At 47.6% G+C, this 14,712-nt stretch overlaps 1 protein-coding gene across 5 annotated transcripts in view; it reads left to right on the top strand.

Annotated features, from left to right (window-relative positions):
• Positions 1-14,712, top strand: part of JAK1 (Janus kinase 1) — a 647,675-nt gene that overhangs the window by 605,162 nt on the left and 27,801 nt on the right. The gene's annotated exons all lie outside the window — the stretch shown is intronic.

A 14,712-nucleotide genomic window follows, 5' to 3' on the forward strand; every position in this document is an offset into this window, starting at 1 on the left:
TGGCCAGACTGCAAACTGGGTCAATTCCATCAACTCTGATGAAATTGCCTGTGATACATAGTTTAGTATAGGAGGAAACTGAAAAATAGAGTACAGTATCGCTGCGTACAGCTCTATCCTCTCCCAGCCCGAGGTATCCTTCTACTCATTCCCTTTGCCCTGGTTCCTTTTAGTTCTGTTCTGTTTCTGCGGGCCTTAGTGGCACCATTTCATTGTATACACATATCCAGACACAAAAAAAATCTCGTTTTCATAATTGTGTATTTGATCGTAAAATCTGAGAAGCATAAATATTCATTCCAACAGGCGACACTTCAGCTAGCAAATCATTTTAAAGTCTGTCTTGACAATTTTAGATGTCTGCCATAGCTTTTGTCATTACTCTTCTGAAAAATATACATATAATGATGCTTCTGAGGAGTAAATATCTCCCAGATTATGCTATTGGCTGTTTGGCGTGTCAGTCTGCCTTCTAGAGAGTGGTTCCTTTGTAAAGATTGAGGGACTATTTATATTGCAAAACTACAGTGAATTGTCACACATTCAGGTAGTTATGTGACACAAGGATAGATTGACACTAAGCAATCCTTTTTTCTCTCCTCTACACCACATGAGAGAAAGCATTTTTAATGTATTTGTTCAGGTCTCAAGTGCAAGACTGACTCTGCCATGGGTGCCTTATTGCCTTTTGTTTTGGGAGATGATTGCAGCCTGACCAAAAATGACCACCATAGGTCTTGCGACATCTAACAAAGCCACGGGTTCTCGAGCTATTGAAGGACCATTTTGGGGAGTCAGGCCTTCGGATCTCAAAGGCAGAATCCCTATAGGCATTGGAGCTTCTGAAATCCAGACCTCATATGCCCACAGAGGGAAGTTTATTTTGCCATTGGGCTGGTTTCCTTTCACCACTACGATGCACTGGACGACATGCAAACTAAGCAATCAGCCTATAAGGGCATTGTTTTCTATCGTCATTAATGGATGGGGTCTCAACCTGACCAAACATATAAGGCTGTGAACAGTACAGAATGAGTACATGGAAGGAGAATACAGTACATCAGAAAAAAACTAGAAACTAGGGTCGTTCTGTGCATCGAAGCATGTTACTCCTTGGCTAAGAAGGAGCCCCCTGTGGGGCTGCGTGCCCATTCGACCAGGGCAACTGCAGCCACTACTGCCTTGGGACGCGGCGTTCCCTTGCAGGACATCTGTGGGCCTCGCTGCACACGTTTACCAAGCATTTCTGCTTTGACCATCCGGTCCGGAGAGATGGCTTCTTTGGCCGTTCTGTTCTCTGTGACTTTCTGGTGTAATCTATTTGCAGACCCACCACCGGGGTTGGCATTGCTGGGGTATCTATTCTAAGGTAAGGAATCTATCACTAATGTGTCCCTTTCAGATGCACAAGTTACTACTTGTGTAACGATATATCTGTAAGAGACATTAGTTAGTGATAGATTCCTTACCGCCCCACCCATCCTCCCCGTTCTGCGAACTGATTCTAGGGTTAAGGTCCTCCCTTTCAGGGCCCTAGTTTCATGGCACCAGTGGTCAGTTTCTTGCATGGCTCTGCGTTCCTGGCGCGGAAAGTCGTGTACAGAACTGACGTCAGCGTGCATGGGTGGCACCTAAGTAGTCTCCGTGACGTCATCTCGGCGCTTACGACGCCAGCGACGGATGCGGAGCCGCAGGACGCCACCTACTGACGCGCAGGGGTACTGCTAGCAAAACTTTCCAGATCCAGTCTGACACCTGGGGATATTCTAAGGTAAGGAATCTATCACTTACTAATGTCTCTTACAGATATATCGTTACACAAGTAGTTCTTTGTGCTTTAAGAAAAAATATTTTCTCCATAGGTGTTAGCAAGGGAATGCCCGTGTACCAAACATGGAACATTGCCTTGATGCAAAGTAGCTCAAAGTGCCGCTAACTGCTATTTTGAGTTGCTGTAGGTAACTTTCTAGTGCTGCAAAGTAAACACCAAAACAATGCTTAACACCAGTTTGCGTCACTTTTGGTGACTTTACATTGGTGCAAAGAGTTGATAAATCTTGCACCATAACTCATACGCCCTACCATACACAGTACACCAGCTTCTGTAGTAGGGGATCTCTGTGTATAGTCATAATCTATGAATAATCCCCGCCCATGTGCGGGGACCCCGGAGCAATCAAAATATCTCTTAAGCTGTCCCGCATTTGCAAACCTGCAAAGACACTTAAGAGACAGACAAAATAATACAGCCTAATCACAACAAGGCTGCACTGGCCAGCACTTCCTCTGAAGTGAACACAACAGCCAAAATAAAGTTGAAATGTCATTTTTATTCACATTTGACATGTTCCTTTATTATCCCACACTCCCTTCACCAAAATCCTTTTAAACAATAGAGAGGAAGGGGTGGACAGACAAGCCCTATAGGCTGTCATTATGTGTCTGCTAAAGGGATACCGTGCCTTTAAGAAACTCTCCAGAGACCCCCGGTTTCCCAGGATGCACAGCCAACACAAGTTACTTTCAGTTCTTTTTTCCGGCTCCTGCTAGCAGGACCCTGGAGCTTGAGCGCTACCCTTTTGGGTGGTTTACTTGATTAAAACTGGATTTTTTTGGATAAATAGTGTTTTCATTCGACGTCTAGAGCCTTTGTCTACTACTGCCTGCAATCTGGAGCAGTTTTGGCCCACTCTTAGCATGGCTTTGTTCGATAACTGCCCTGAGTGTGGGAGGTAAAAGGCTAAGACGGACCCACATGATGTGTGTATCCTCTGCTTGTCGCCCTCACATGTCCCAGCTACATGTGCCATCTGCAAAACCTTTTCTAAGAGGACCCTGAGGGACAGGGAGAAGATTCGCCTTCAGGGACAGGAGCAGCAGAGGACCGGTGGGACTTCGGGGCATGGAGGGTCTCATTCCCCCTCCTCCGCCCATGCTTCAGCCCCTGGAGGGACCTCTGGGCAGAGCAGGGAGAAGAAACGGCACCTACCGGCTGGTAGGTCGCGTTCGACGTCGAAGGCGACGACGTCGACGGCGAGAGAGAAGGCACCGGTATGTTCGCCGTCGATCCAGGGCTCTGGGTCGCGGCAGCCTCGGCGTTCGACGGCGAGACCCGGGACCGGGTCGCCGTCGCAGGTGTCACGGTCGACGTCAACAACACATCGACGTCGTACCGAGCCCCATGGACTTCACTCGCCACCTTCGCCGTCGACCCACGACGAGTCGACGCCGAGATCCCGGCGCCCGCCGTCCAGGCGGAGACGATCGCCGCCGTCGTCGTCGAGACACCAGCGTTCGACGTCGAGACACCAGCGTTCGACGTCGAGACACCAGCGTTCGACGTCGAGACACCAGCGTTCGACGTCGAGACACCAGCGTTCGACGTCGAGACACCAGCGGTCGACGTCGAGACACCAGCGGTCGACGTCGAGACACCAGCGGTCGACGTCGAAACATCAGAAGTCGACGTCGAGGCAGAAGTCGACGTCGAGGCAGAAGTCGACACCGCGGCGACGGAGGTCGAGGCGTGGTTCAACGTCGAGGAGGCATGGTTCGACGTCGAGGAGGCATGGTTCGACTGCGAGACGGCGTTCGACATTGAGGGCTAAGAGACGCCGGACGAGGTCGACGTACAGTTCGACGTCACAGACATCGGGGAGCACGTCCTCAGTGATTACGATCTCCAGTCGGGGATCGGGGAGACGTGGACGTTCCCCGTCGGTGGCTTCCACGCGGGACAGGCCCGCCAAGAAGAGGAAAGTGGCCGCGAGCCCGGACAGTTCTGGTGGGGGCTCGCCTGCTAGGAGTGATGGGGCTTCGGAACATCTGTCCCCGCTGAGTACGCAGCAGCCGCCTCTGCCTCCTGTGCCCGACCTTCCACCGGCGCCTCCACCGGTGCCTGCCTTTCCTCCTCCTCCTCCTCCTCCTCCTCCTCTCCCTCCGCCCCCTCCTCCGCTGCCTCTGCCCGTGCCTCAGCTGCCTACGTCGCCGCCACAGCCACCGCCTCCGCCCCCGAGGGTTCCTCACAGGCAATCTCGCCCTCGCCCTCGCAGGCGATCACGGAGTAGGCGCAGATCGTCCACTCGCTCTGGACATGGACGACGGAGGTATCGGTCTCGTTCCAGAGGCTCGAGGGGCACGTACTCTTCTGGGGCTGGCCGGTTTTCGCCCTCGCTGTCGGAGACGCCTCCTACCCGCGTCTCGCCGGTGGATGACATTGCCACGTTCCCGGAGGTGCTGATGAGAGGGGCTGCGAAATTGGGGATATCAGTCACTACCCCTATTCCCACTACTTCTGTGATCTTTGAGACTTTGCATAAGGCTCATCTGTCGCGCCCCCTCCTCCCGTTGGTTCCGGGGTTGGAGGAACCTGCAATGGAGGTGTTCTTGACGCCGGCCGTGGTGAAACCAGCGCCCTCGAGACTGCTAAAAAAGTACAGGGCTCCTGACTCGGACCCGGCGTTCCTCAGAGTGGATCCTCCACCGGATTCTGTTATCGTGGCGGCGGCTCGTAAGCAACACTCTACGACGCCTTCATCCACGGCTCCTCCGGATAAGGAGAGTCGCAAGATGGACTCCTTGGGGAGGAGGATGTGCTCCATGTCGGCCACTACGATGAAGGCCGCTAGCGCCTCCGCTCTGTTGGGGCGCTATGACAGGTCTCTTTGGGACTCCCTGCAACAGTTCGCTGCCTCCCTGCCTAGAGACAAGCGGGAGGACTTTCAGGAGGTGCTGAACGAGGGCATGATGGTCTCTAATCAGATCATCAGTGCGGCGGGGGATGTGTCGCTGCTGGCGGCCCATGGGTACTGCCACGGCATACACATGAGGAGGCATTCCTGGCTGCGGCTGACCCCGCTCAAGCCTGAAGCGCAGCAGAAGATCGCCAATTTACCATTCTCTGGCACCACGCTGTTCGGGTCACATGCGGATGACGAGATGGCCCGCATGAAGGCTGAGGCGGAAACTCTGAAGGCGGTGGGGCTGGAGAAGCCCAAGGAGCAGAGGAGGTCCTTCCGATCCTCGGGCATGCGCTACACCAAGCAGAGAGGCCAAGGGCGTCAGTCGGGCCACCAACAACAGCCCCAGCAACAGCAGCAGTACCCGAGGCAGTCCTTTCAGAAGCGCCAGAGGGGCAGAGGCCAGCATCAGTCCTCGGCGGGGAACAAAGGCCCGGCCAGGTCGAAGCCCTGAAAAGTTACTTCCCCCTCATCCGTTACCCGCTTCGGTGGGGGGGGGGAAGTATTCAACACTACCTGGCAGAGTGGAGGACAATAACGCAGGACAAGTGGGTGCTGAATATTGTTTGCAATGGGTACTGTCTTCGTTTCACCAGCCCGCCCCCACAGATTCCACCAGTGCGCTCCTCCTACATGGTAAGGGAGCTCCAGCGGGAGGCAGACATTCTGTTAAAAAAGAGGGTGATAGAAGCGGTTCCTTTGCAGCAAAAAGGAAGAGGTCTCTACTCACGGTTCTTTCTCGTAAGAAAAAAGGACAAGAACGAGTTCAGGCCTATTCTAGATCTGCGTCAAGCCAACAAGTGGATCCGCAGAGAAAAGTTCCGTATGTTGTCCCTGCATCAGATTTACCCTTAGTTGCATCGAGGGGACTGGCTGTGCGCCATAGATCTGCAGGACGCTTACTTTCATGTGCCGATCGCACCAAAGCATCGCAAGTTCCTGAGGTTTCTGGTAGGCAACAACCATTACTAGTGTTCAGTACATCCGTTTGGCCTGAAGTCTGCACCACGGACGTTCTCCAAGTGCATTGCGGTGGTCGCGGCACACCTGCGGAAGACCAAGGTGTTTGTGTATCCTTACCTGGACGATTGGTTGATCAAAGCGTCCACTTACCAGGAAGCCCAGTGCCATTTCAACAGGACAGCTGCCTTGCTGCAGTGCCTGGGCCTGCACATCAACATGTCGAAGTCAGTGCCGATCCCTGTGCAGTGTCTCCAGTACTTGGGGGCCTCAGTCAATACCTTGCCTGCAAGCGTGTGTCCTTCGGAGGATAGACGCTGATCGATCCGTGGGAAGGCGCGGCATCTCGTCTCAGCCCGCTCTCCTACGGTGAGGACGGTGTCTTCCTTACTGGGGTCGATGGCTTCTTGCATCTTTCTCACCCCCAATGCACGTCTGCATATGAGGCCCCTACAGGAATGTCTGGAGGATCAATGGGACCAGAGGCGGGGGCGTTGGGAGGACAAGATCCGGCTGTCTCAACATGCTCGGCAGTCTCTGACATGGTGGTGTGCCCCAGAGAATGTCTGCAAGGGGACTCCTTTTCACAAGGATATTCCGGTCCAGACCATAGTGACCGATGCGTCTCTCCAGGGCTGGGGAGCGCATTCGGGCCCTCTTCAGATTCAGGGGATATGGTCGCAGATGGAGACGACTTACCATATCAACTTTTTGGAACTCAGAGCGGTACACTTGGCCTTGAAGGCGTTCCATCCCTCCTTCAGGACGAACTCCCTGCTGGTTCAGACGGACAATACTACGACCATGTATTACCTCAACAAGCAGGGGGGCTCACGTTCACGCACCCTGTCTCGGGAGGCACAGGCGATCTGGAACTGGCTGGTGGCCAGGAACCTGACGATCACGGCGACCCATCTGCCGGGAGTGCAGAATGCCCAAGCAGACGCGCTCAGCAGGCTCGTTCAAGAGAACCACGAGTGGGTGCTAAACGACGACGTGCTAATAGACGTCTTCGCAGAGTGGGGCACTCCGGATATAGATCTGTTCGCTACGGCAGAAAACAGCAAATGCCGCGACTTCGCGTCCAGGTACTACCAACCAGGGACGCTGGGGGATGCCCTATGGATCAGCTGGTCCAACAGCTTTCTCTACGCCTTTCCACCCATTCCCCTGATTCCGGCGGTGCTGATCAAGCTGTCGCAATCAAGAGCCAGAATGATCCTGATTGCTCCGGAGTGGCCGAGGCAATGGTGGTTCACCGACCTTCTTCACCGGTCTGTTCGGCCACACCGACGTCTGCCGTGTCGGCCGGACCTTCTCACGAAGTTCGGAGGACAGATGGTTCACCCCAATCTCTCGTCCTTGAGTTTGGCAGCATGGCTCCTGAACTAGTACAGTATGGACACTTGAACCTGCCTCAGGACTCTATGGAGATCTTGAAGGAGGCTAAGAGACCGTCTACGAGGACTTCCTACGCCTATAAGTGGAAGAGATTCTGCTTATGGTGCAAGGCAAAGGACTTTGACCCTACATCCTGTAAAGAAGATGTTATTTTGCCTTATCTGCTGCAGTTAGCTCAGTCTGGGCTTAATTTTCAGTCTATTAAGGTTCATCTCGCAGCTCTGACTGCGTATAGGAAGGGCCCTTCTCAAACCTCATTTTTTCAAATCCCTGTGATTAAGGATTTTTTGGAGGGTTTGCGTAAGGTGTTTCCCCCTGTTAGAAGACCTTCTCCACCATGGGAATTGAATGTGGTGTTATCTAGATTGATGAGGGAGCCTTTTGAGCCTATCCATAAGGCTTCGTTGCAGCATTTGTCTTGGAAGGCTGCTTTCCTTGTGGCCATTACATCGGCCAGGAGGGTGAGTGAGATTCAGGCTCTGTGTTGTCAAGAGCCGTATACTGTTTTCCATGCTTCTAAAGTAGTGATGCGTACCCATCCTAAATTTTTGCCTAAGGTAATCTCAGATTTCCATGTGAATCAGATGATCACTTTGCCTACGTTTTTTCAGCATCCTTCCTCTCCGGCGGAGAGGTCTCTGCATTCACTTGATGTACGTAGGGTGTTGAAATTCTACCTGGATAAGACAAAAGATATCCGCAGGTCGGATCAACTGTTTGTTAATTATGGTTCGGTAAGAACTGGTTTAGCTACCTCAAAGCAGTCCATTTCCAGATGGATTGTTTCCTGTATCCAGCTTTGTTACCAAAAAGCTAATAAAACATTGGGGGGTAAGCCTACGGCACATTCGACTAGAGGCAAGGCGGCTACTACCGCTTTGCTTAGGAATGTTCCCATTGCGGACATTTGTAAGGCTGCCACCTGGAAGTCAGTCCATACGTTTACAAAGCATTACTGCCTGGATTCTGATGCTAGGGCAGATGCGCAGGTTGGACAGGCTTCGCTGAGGAATTTGTTTGCACAGTGATTTGTTGGTGGTTGGACTTACTCCACCGCTTCTTGTTGGTTGGGATGGGCTTGCCATTCTATTCATAGATTATGACTATACACAGAGATCCCCTACTACAGAAGGAGTAGTTTCTTACCTGTAACTCCAGTTCTGTAGTAGGGGTATCTCTGTTATAGTCATAAGCGACCCTCCCTCCTCCCCGGTGGAGTAACCTGACAGTATCAGGCCTGTTATACACCTTCAAAAAGAACTGAAAGTAACTTGTGTTGGCTGTGCATCCTGGGATACCGGGGGTCTCTGGAGAGTTTCTTAAAGGCACGGTATCCCTTTAGCAGACACATAATGACAGCCTATAGGGCTTGTCTGTCCACCCCTTCCTCTCTATTGTTTAAAGGGATTTTGGTGAAGGGAGTGTGGGATAATAAAGGAACATGTCAAATGTGAATACAAATGACATTTCAACTTTATTTTGGCTGTTGTGTTCACTTCAGAGGAAGTGCTGGCCAGTGCAGCCTTGTTGTGATTAGGCTGTATTATTTTGTCTGTCTCTTAAGTGTCTTTGCAGGTTTGCAAATGCGGGACAGCTTAAGAGATATTTTGATTGCTCCGGGGTCCCCGCACATGGGCGGGGATTATTCATAGATTATGACTATAACAGAGATACCCCTACTACAGAACTGGAGTTACAGGTAAGAAACTACTCCTTGCCAATGACACAGGAAAAAAAAGGCTGCCACCAGGAGCAAAGAGGCATGAGTTATGGTGTGCATTGGTACCATTACTGGCAAATTCCAGGGCTTTTTTTAGGTTTGTGTTTGCTGCACCATAACTAATATTTCACTGTAAATGCAGTAAATATGTATGTCTGTGTGTATTGGAAAAAAAAATATATATATATATATATATATATTCACTGAAAAAACCATAGGTTTCACACATGTTATAGTTAGCGGAAATTTTACTGATAAAAAACCAATGAAATTCCCCCGTTATAGTTAGTGCAGGCAACTATAACTCACGCGACCGCAATCCTCTGCTGATGCTAATACTGTATTTAGACACTTATTTGCCCATGTCTTCTTCCATACATTTTTAGCTATACATATATTACAAATATTTTTTTTTCATAAAGACACATATGTCATCAGCAGAAGATTGCGGTCGCGTGAGTTATAGTTGCCTGCACTAACTATAACGGGGGAATTTCATTGGTTTTTTATCAGTAAAATTTCCGCTAACTATAACATGTGTGAAACCTATGGTTTTTTCAGTGAATTTGCAAGGTTTTTTAAATGCTAATTCCTAACTATAACGTGTGTGAAACCTATGGTTTTTTCAGTGAATTTGTACGTTTTTTTAAATGCTAAGTTACTTTACGCCATTCGTGGCGTGCGCGCCCACTTAACGCAGTTCGTTCCGTGCGCGCACGGTGCGCTTCGCGCACAGTGCGCGCACAGTGAGCACGCGGTGCCCTTCGCGCACCGCGTGCCCACTTTACGCAGTTAGTGCCGTGCACGCATGGTGGGCACGCGGTGCGATGACAAAGCAAGAAAGCACGTCAACAAATCTGTTTCTGCTTTCCTCCGTGACTATGGTATGGGTGCCATTTACCACAACAACTTGCGTTATGACATGCAAGACATTTATAGAGGAGATGGTGTGCACTTCAATGATGAAGGGAACAGAGTCTTCCTCTTGAACCTTAGACTCTGCATCGGTACTTACTTGTAGGTACCACTAAAAAATCATTTCATAAACACAACAGCTCTTTTTAGAGCCCCCTAATATCTAAACACTTAAATCTGATTTTCATTTTTTTTTTTTTTTTTTTCTACCGTACGCTTACCGTAAGCTTACCGTACGCGTACCCCGTGATTTTTTTTAAAATCAATAAATGTTTTCTTTGTACTTTACAGTCCTTCTTTGACCCCCTCACAAATGTAAGGGGGTCTGTAACTCTCCTCATTGCCCCCTTTCCTTGTTTTCACTCTTTTTTTTCAGAGTGAAATACACAAAATGGCGGCCGCCGCTTCCTGGTTTCGGCCGATTCGAATGTTTACTAAGATCTAAGAGCCAATCAGAATCGCGCTCGCGCACGCCACCGTACGCTTACAGTAAGCGTACGGTAAGCGTACCGTAAGCGGGCTCAGATATATATATTGATTTAAAGGCTATTTTCTCAGAATCTACTTAACAGATTTACACCAAACCTACAAAAGGCACTTCCTTGACCTAGGGACTACCTCTCTGCCAAATTTTGAGTAATTCTGTTCAGCCGTTCGGGCTGTAGCTCGTTCTAAAGGTCCTATGGAAAAATGCATGGGAAAAACGCGTTTTGGGACCCCCCTTTTATCTCAGCCCCCGCTTGACGAATCCCCCTGAGACTTTCAGGGTAGGAGCGGAGCGTAGCGCCCCACCTATTTTGAGAAATTCGCGAGGATTCGTCGACCGGCGCCAAAGTTATTCAAAATAGAATGTTGAGGTTTTCCTATGGAAACGTGGTCCTAACTATAACTACCTACTGGCAACCGCCAGTAGGTAATATATATATATATATATATATATATATATATATATATTACCTACTGGCGGTCGCTAGGTCAAGGAAGTGCCTTTTGTAGGTTTGGTGTAAATCTGTTCAGTAGATTCTGAGAAAATAGCCTTTAAATCAATATATATATCTGAGCCCGCTTACGGTACGCTTACCGTACGCTTACGGTAAGCGTACGGTGGCGTGCGCGAGCGCGATTCTGATTGGCTCTTAGATCTTAGTAAACATTCGAATCGGCCGAAACCAGGAAGCGGCGGCCACCATTTTGTGTATTTCACTCTGAAAAAAAAGAGTGAAAACAAGGAAAGGGGGCAATGAGGAGAGTTACAGACCCCCTAACATTTGTAAGGGGGTCAAAGAAGGACAGAAAAGTACAAAGAAAACATTTATTGATTTTAAAAAAAATCACGGGGTACGCGTACGGTAAGCTTACGGTAAGCGTACGGTAGGAAAAAAAAAAAAAAATGAAAATCAGATTTAAGTGTTTAGATATTAGGGGGCTCTAAAAAGAGCCGTTGTGTTTATGAAATGATTTTTTAGTGGTACCTACAAGTAAGTACCGATGCAGAGTCTAAGGTTCAAGAGGAAGACTCTGTTCCCTTCATCATTGAAGTGCACACCATCTCCTCTATAAATGTCTTGCATGTCATAACGCAAGTTGTTGTGGTAAATGGCACCCATACCATAGTCACGGAGGAAAGCAGAAACAAATTTGTTGACGTGCTTTCTTGCTTTGTCATCGCACTGCGTGCCCACCGTGCGTGCACGGCACTAACTGCGTAAAGTGGGCGCGCGGTGCGCGAAGCGCACCGCGTGCTCACTGTGCGCGCACGGTGCGCGAAGCGCACCGTGCGCGCACGGAACGAACTGCGTTAAGTGGGCGCGCACGCCACGAATGGCGTAAAGTAACTTAGCATTTAAAAAACCGTACAAATTCACTGAAAAAACCATAGGTTTCACACACGTTATAGTTAGGAATTAGCATTTAAAAAACCTTGCAAATTCACTGAAAAAACCATAGGTTTCACACATGTTATAGTTAGCGGAAATTTTACTGATAAAAAACCAATGAAATTCCCCCGTTATAGTTAGTGCAGGCAACTATAACTCACGCGACCGCAATCTTCTGCTGATGACATATGTGTCTTTATGAAAAAAAAATATTTGTAATATATGTATAGCTAAAAATGTATGGAAGAAGACATGGGCAAATAAGTGTCTAAATACAGTATTAGCATCAGCAGAGGATTGCGGTCGCGTGAGTTATAGTTGCCTGCACTAACTATAACGGGGGAATTTCATTGGTTTTTTATCAGTAAAATTTCCGCTAACTATAACATGTGTGAAACCTATGGTTTTTTCAGTGAATATATATATATATATATATATATATATATATATATATATATATATATATATATATTCACTGCAAAAACAAAACGTTACAGGGACGTTATATTTAGGCTGACATTTCACTCGTACAAAACCCTATAAATTCAGCAGTTTTAGTTAGCCGAGCATGAGTTATGGTGTGCATTGGTCCCATTACTGGCAAATTCCAGTGCTTTTTTAGATTTGTGTTTGCTGCACCATAACTAATATTTCACATGTTTTATTTCAGTGAATATGTATGTATATGTGTGTATTGAATATATGTATGTGTATATATATATATCCAAAATTAGAGATATCTAGGGATTCCAGAATAAATCAAGCGGCACACCAAGAGGACAGCACAAAAGGTTTATTGTGCACACGACAACGCGTTTCGGCGCAGTCTTTTTCAAGTTGTGTGACCTGTGCCCAATCGACCATAGAAATGCAGGTCATGGTACATAGATGACATATTCGATATATCCCGTTTTTTTGCAACTCGAATTAAACATTATTGATTCATAATGCCTTCAAATTATTGCGTATATACAGCTTGGAAAGGATAAATTCCAACAAAGAAATGTATAAAGGATTTTAGAAAAACTTCCACCTTGCGATGCCAGAGGTTTTGACATGAGGACAGACCCAACCAATCATGGCGGTCGCGCGAGTTATAGCTATCTGAACTAACTAGAACGGGGGAATTTCATTGGTTTTTTACGAGTGAAATATCCACCTAACTATAACATGTGTGAAACCTATGGTTTTTTAAGTGAATAAATATATATATATATATATATATATGTAAGGAATAGCCGCGGCAGCCCCCAGACGAGGCAAGAATCCTGCCAAATGGACTAAAGGACAGAGCGCGTATCGGAGGATACGGGTTATGCCGGAGTTTTCATTTAAGGTAGGGAAAAACGCCGAATGTCTGGAGAAGGAGTGTGCTTGTTTTAGGCACAGCTACTAAGCAATAGCCTGAGACTGTAATCCCTAATAATATAATCGCCCACACGTTTGCACCATGTCAGCCGACGCGCTGAGGAGCCGCGAGGCAGCGGCCACGGACATGTTCAATGATTCTCCTAGCGGAGAAATACTAAAAAACCCGAGTTTGAATTCAGCTCCCATAGCCAATCAGAGCGTCAAAGAATTATTCAAGAAATTAGAGAAATTAATGAAACAAGAACAATCTAAATGGTGGGAGCACAAATCACTTACCCGGTATCTCGAAGTCGGAAGAGTGCCAAGAGGACTAAGGATAATGCTAGCACCAAGCTATGAAAATCCGGACCCGCAAATGTTGGCAGATTGGGCTGAAATGAATTTGATATCCTCACGACATTTAATAGAGATCCTGGTAAAATATGCTGATAGTGATCGACAGAAATTACAAATAAATATTGATGAAATTAACGAAGAAATCTCCAAGTTAGAGCAAACAGAAATACTTTCTAAATACCGTAATGAGATGCTGGCCAGATTACAAAAGGAAGAAGACATAATAAAGAAACGAAAGACTTTCAAATTCCACCGGGACAAATGCGACTACGAGCAAGGGCGGGTCTTTACATTTTCCAAAAAATTCGATCATGTTAAAACCACTAGCATCACAGCGCCAGTAGGTATTTCAGGACCCAGCACGAGTGGCAATCCGGAGGTGCAATCTTCGACATCGGAACTGAGCTCCGCCATTGACAGCGAGTCTGAGAATGAGCAGACTAGGGGTCCAAGGTCATTGGGGTTTCCAAAACCAACCCTGGCGCAAGAGGTCGATTACCTACGCCAGGACAGGCGACAAACACTCAGATCAAATGTGCAACATGCAAATGCACCACGACCAGGAACCAAAAGCGGAGAGCAAGACGACGGTGCCACATCAAATGCCAAACCAAACAACAGGAAAGGGAAAAAAACCACCAGAAATTGGCAACGGCGATAAAGGCAAACGACGTCAATGCGAGTACCGTAATCAATCTGACAAGCATCGAACTTAATAAAGAGGAGATAAAAACACTGTCACTAGGATTATCCTACAGCCCACAGACAAATTTTGACTATGCTACCACAAGAATTGATGTGTACAAGTTTATACGCAAACTGAAATTGCGAAAATACCATGCAATGCGAGGAAGAAGCACAGATATTCCAATTACAATGCTGATACCAACATTAGATGATCCGAAGGAATTATCAACACAAGAAAGCATGCTGCTCAGGAATTTGGAGGATCTACATGCAGAAAGCAACGTTTGCACACAAGTACCACAGTTGGATGATTCGACTATGAGTAGAAGCACATGCACTCCATTTAAGCCCAAATCGACTTTTTGCCCCATTATGTTGAGAGATAATCTGGACTTGTTCAATGAAAAAGTAACAATGGAATTGAAGTCTCTCTATTACAAAATCTCTCATTCAGTGAACAAATATAACAAACAAAATAGTGATTATTACAGACTGATTAAAAAACTTCAAGAGCAAAAAAAGATCATCATTCGCCAGTCTGACAAGGGGGGCAACATTGTGTTGTGGCCACATGAAATGTATATGGAAGAAGCATACAACCAACTCAACAATGTGGACTGCTACAAACGAAGCAACATGCAAATGGTAACCACAGCACGTAATGAATTTTACAGAAAACTATTGGCATGGAAATCTGCTGGTTTGC

The sequence above is a fragment of the Triturus cristatus genome, chromosome 4_2, assembly GCF_964204655.1.
Source record: "Triturus cristatus chromosome 4_2, aTriCri1.1, whole genome shotgun sequence".
In the NCBI taxonomy this organism is placed as follows: Eukaryota; Metazoa; Chordata; class Amphibia; order Caudata; family Salamandridae; genus Triturus; species Triturus cristatus.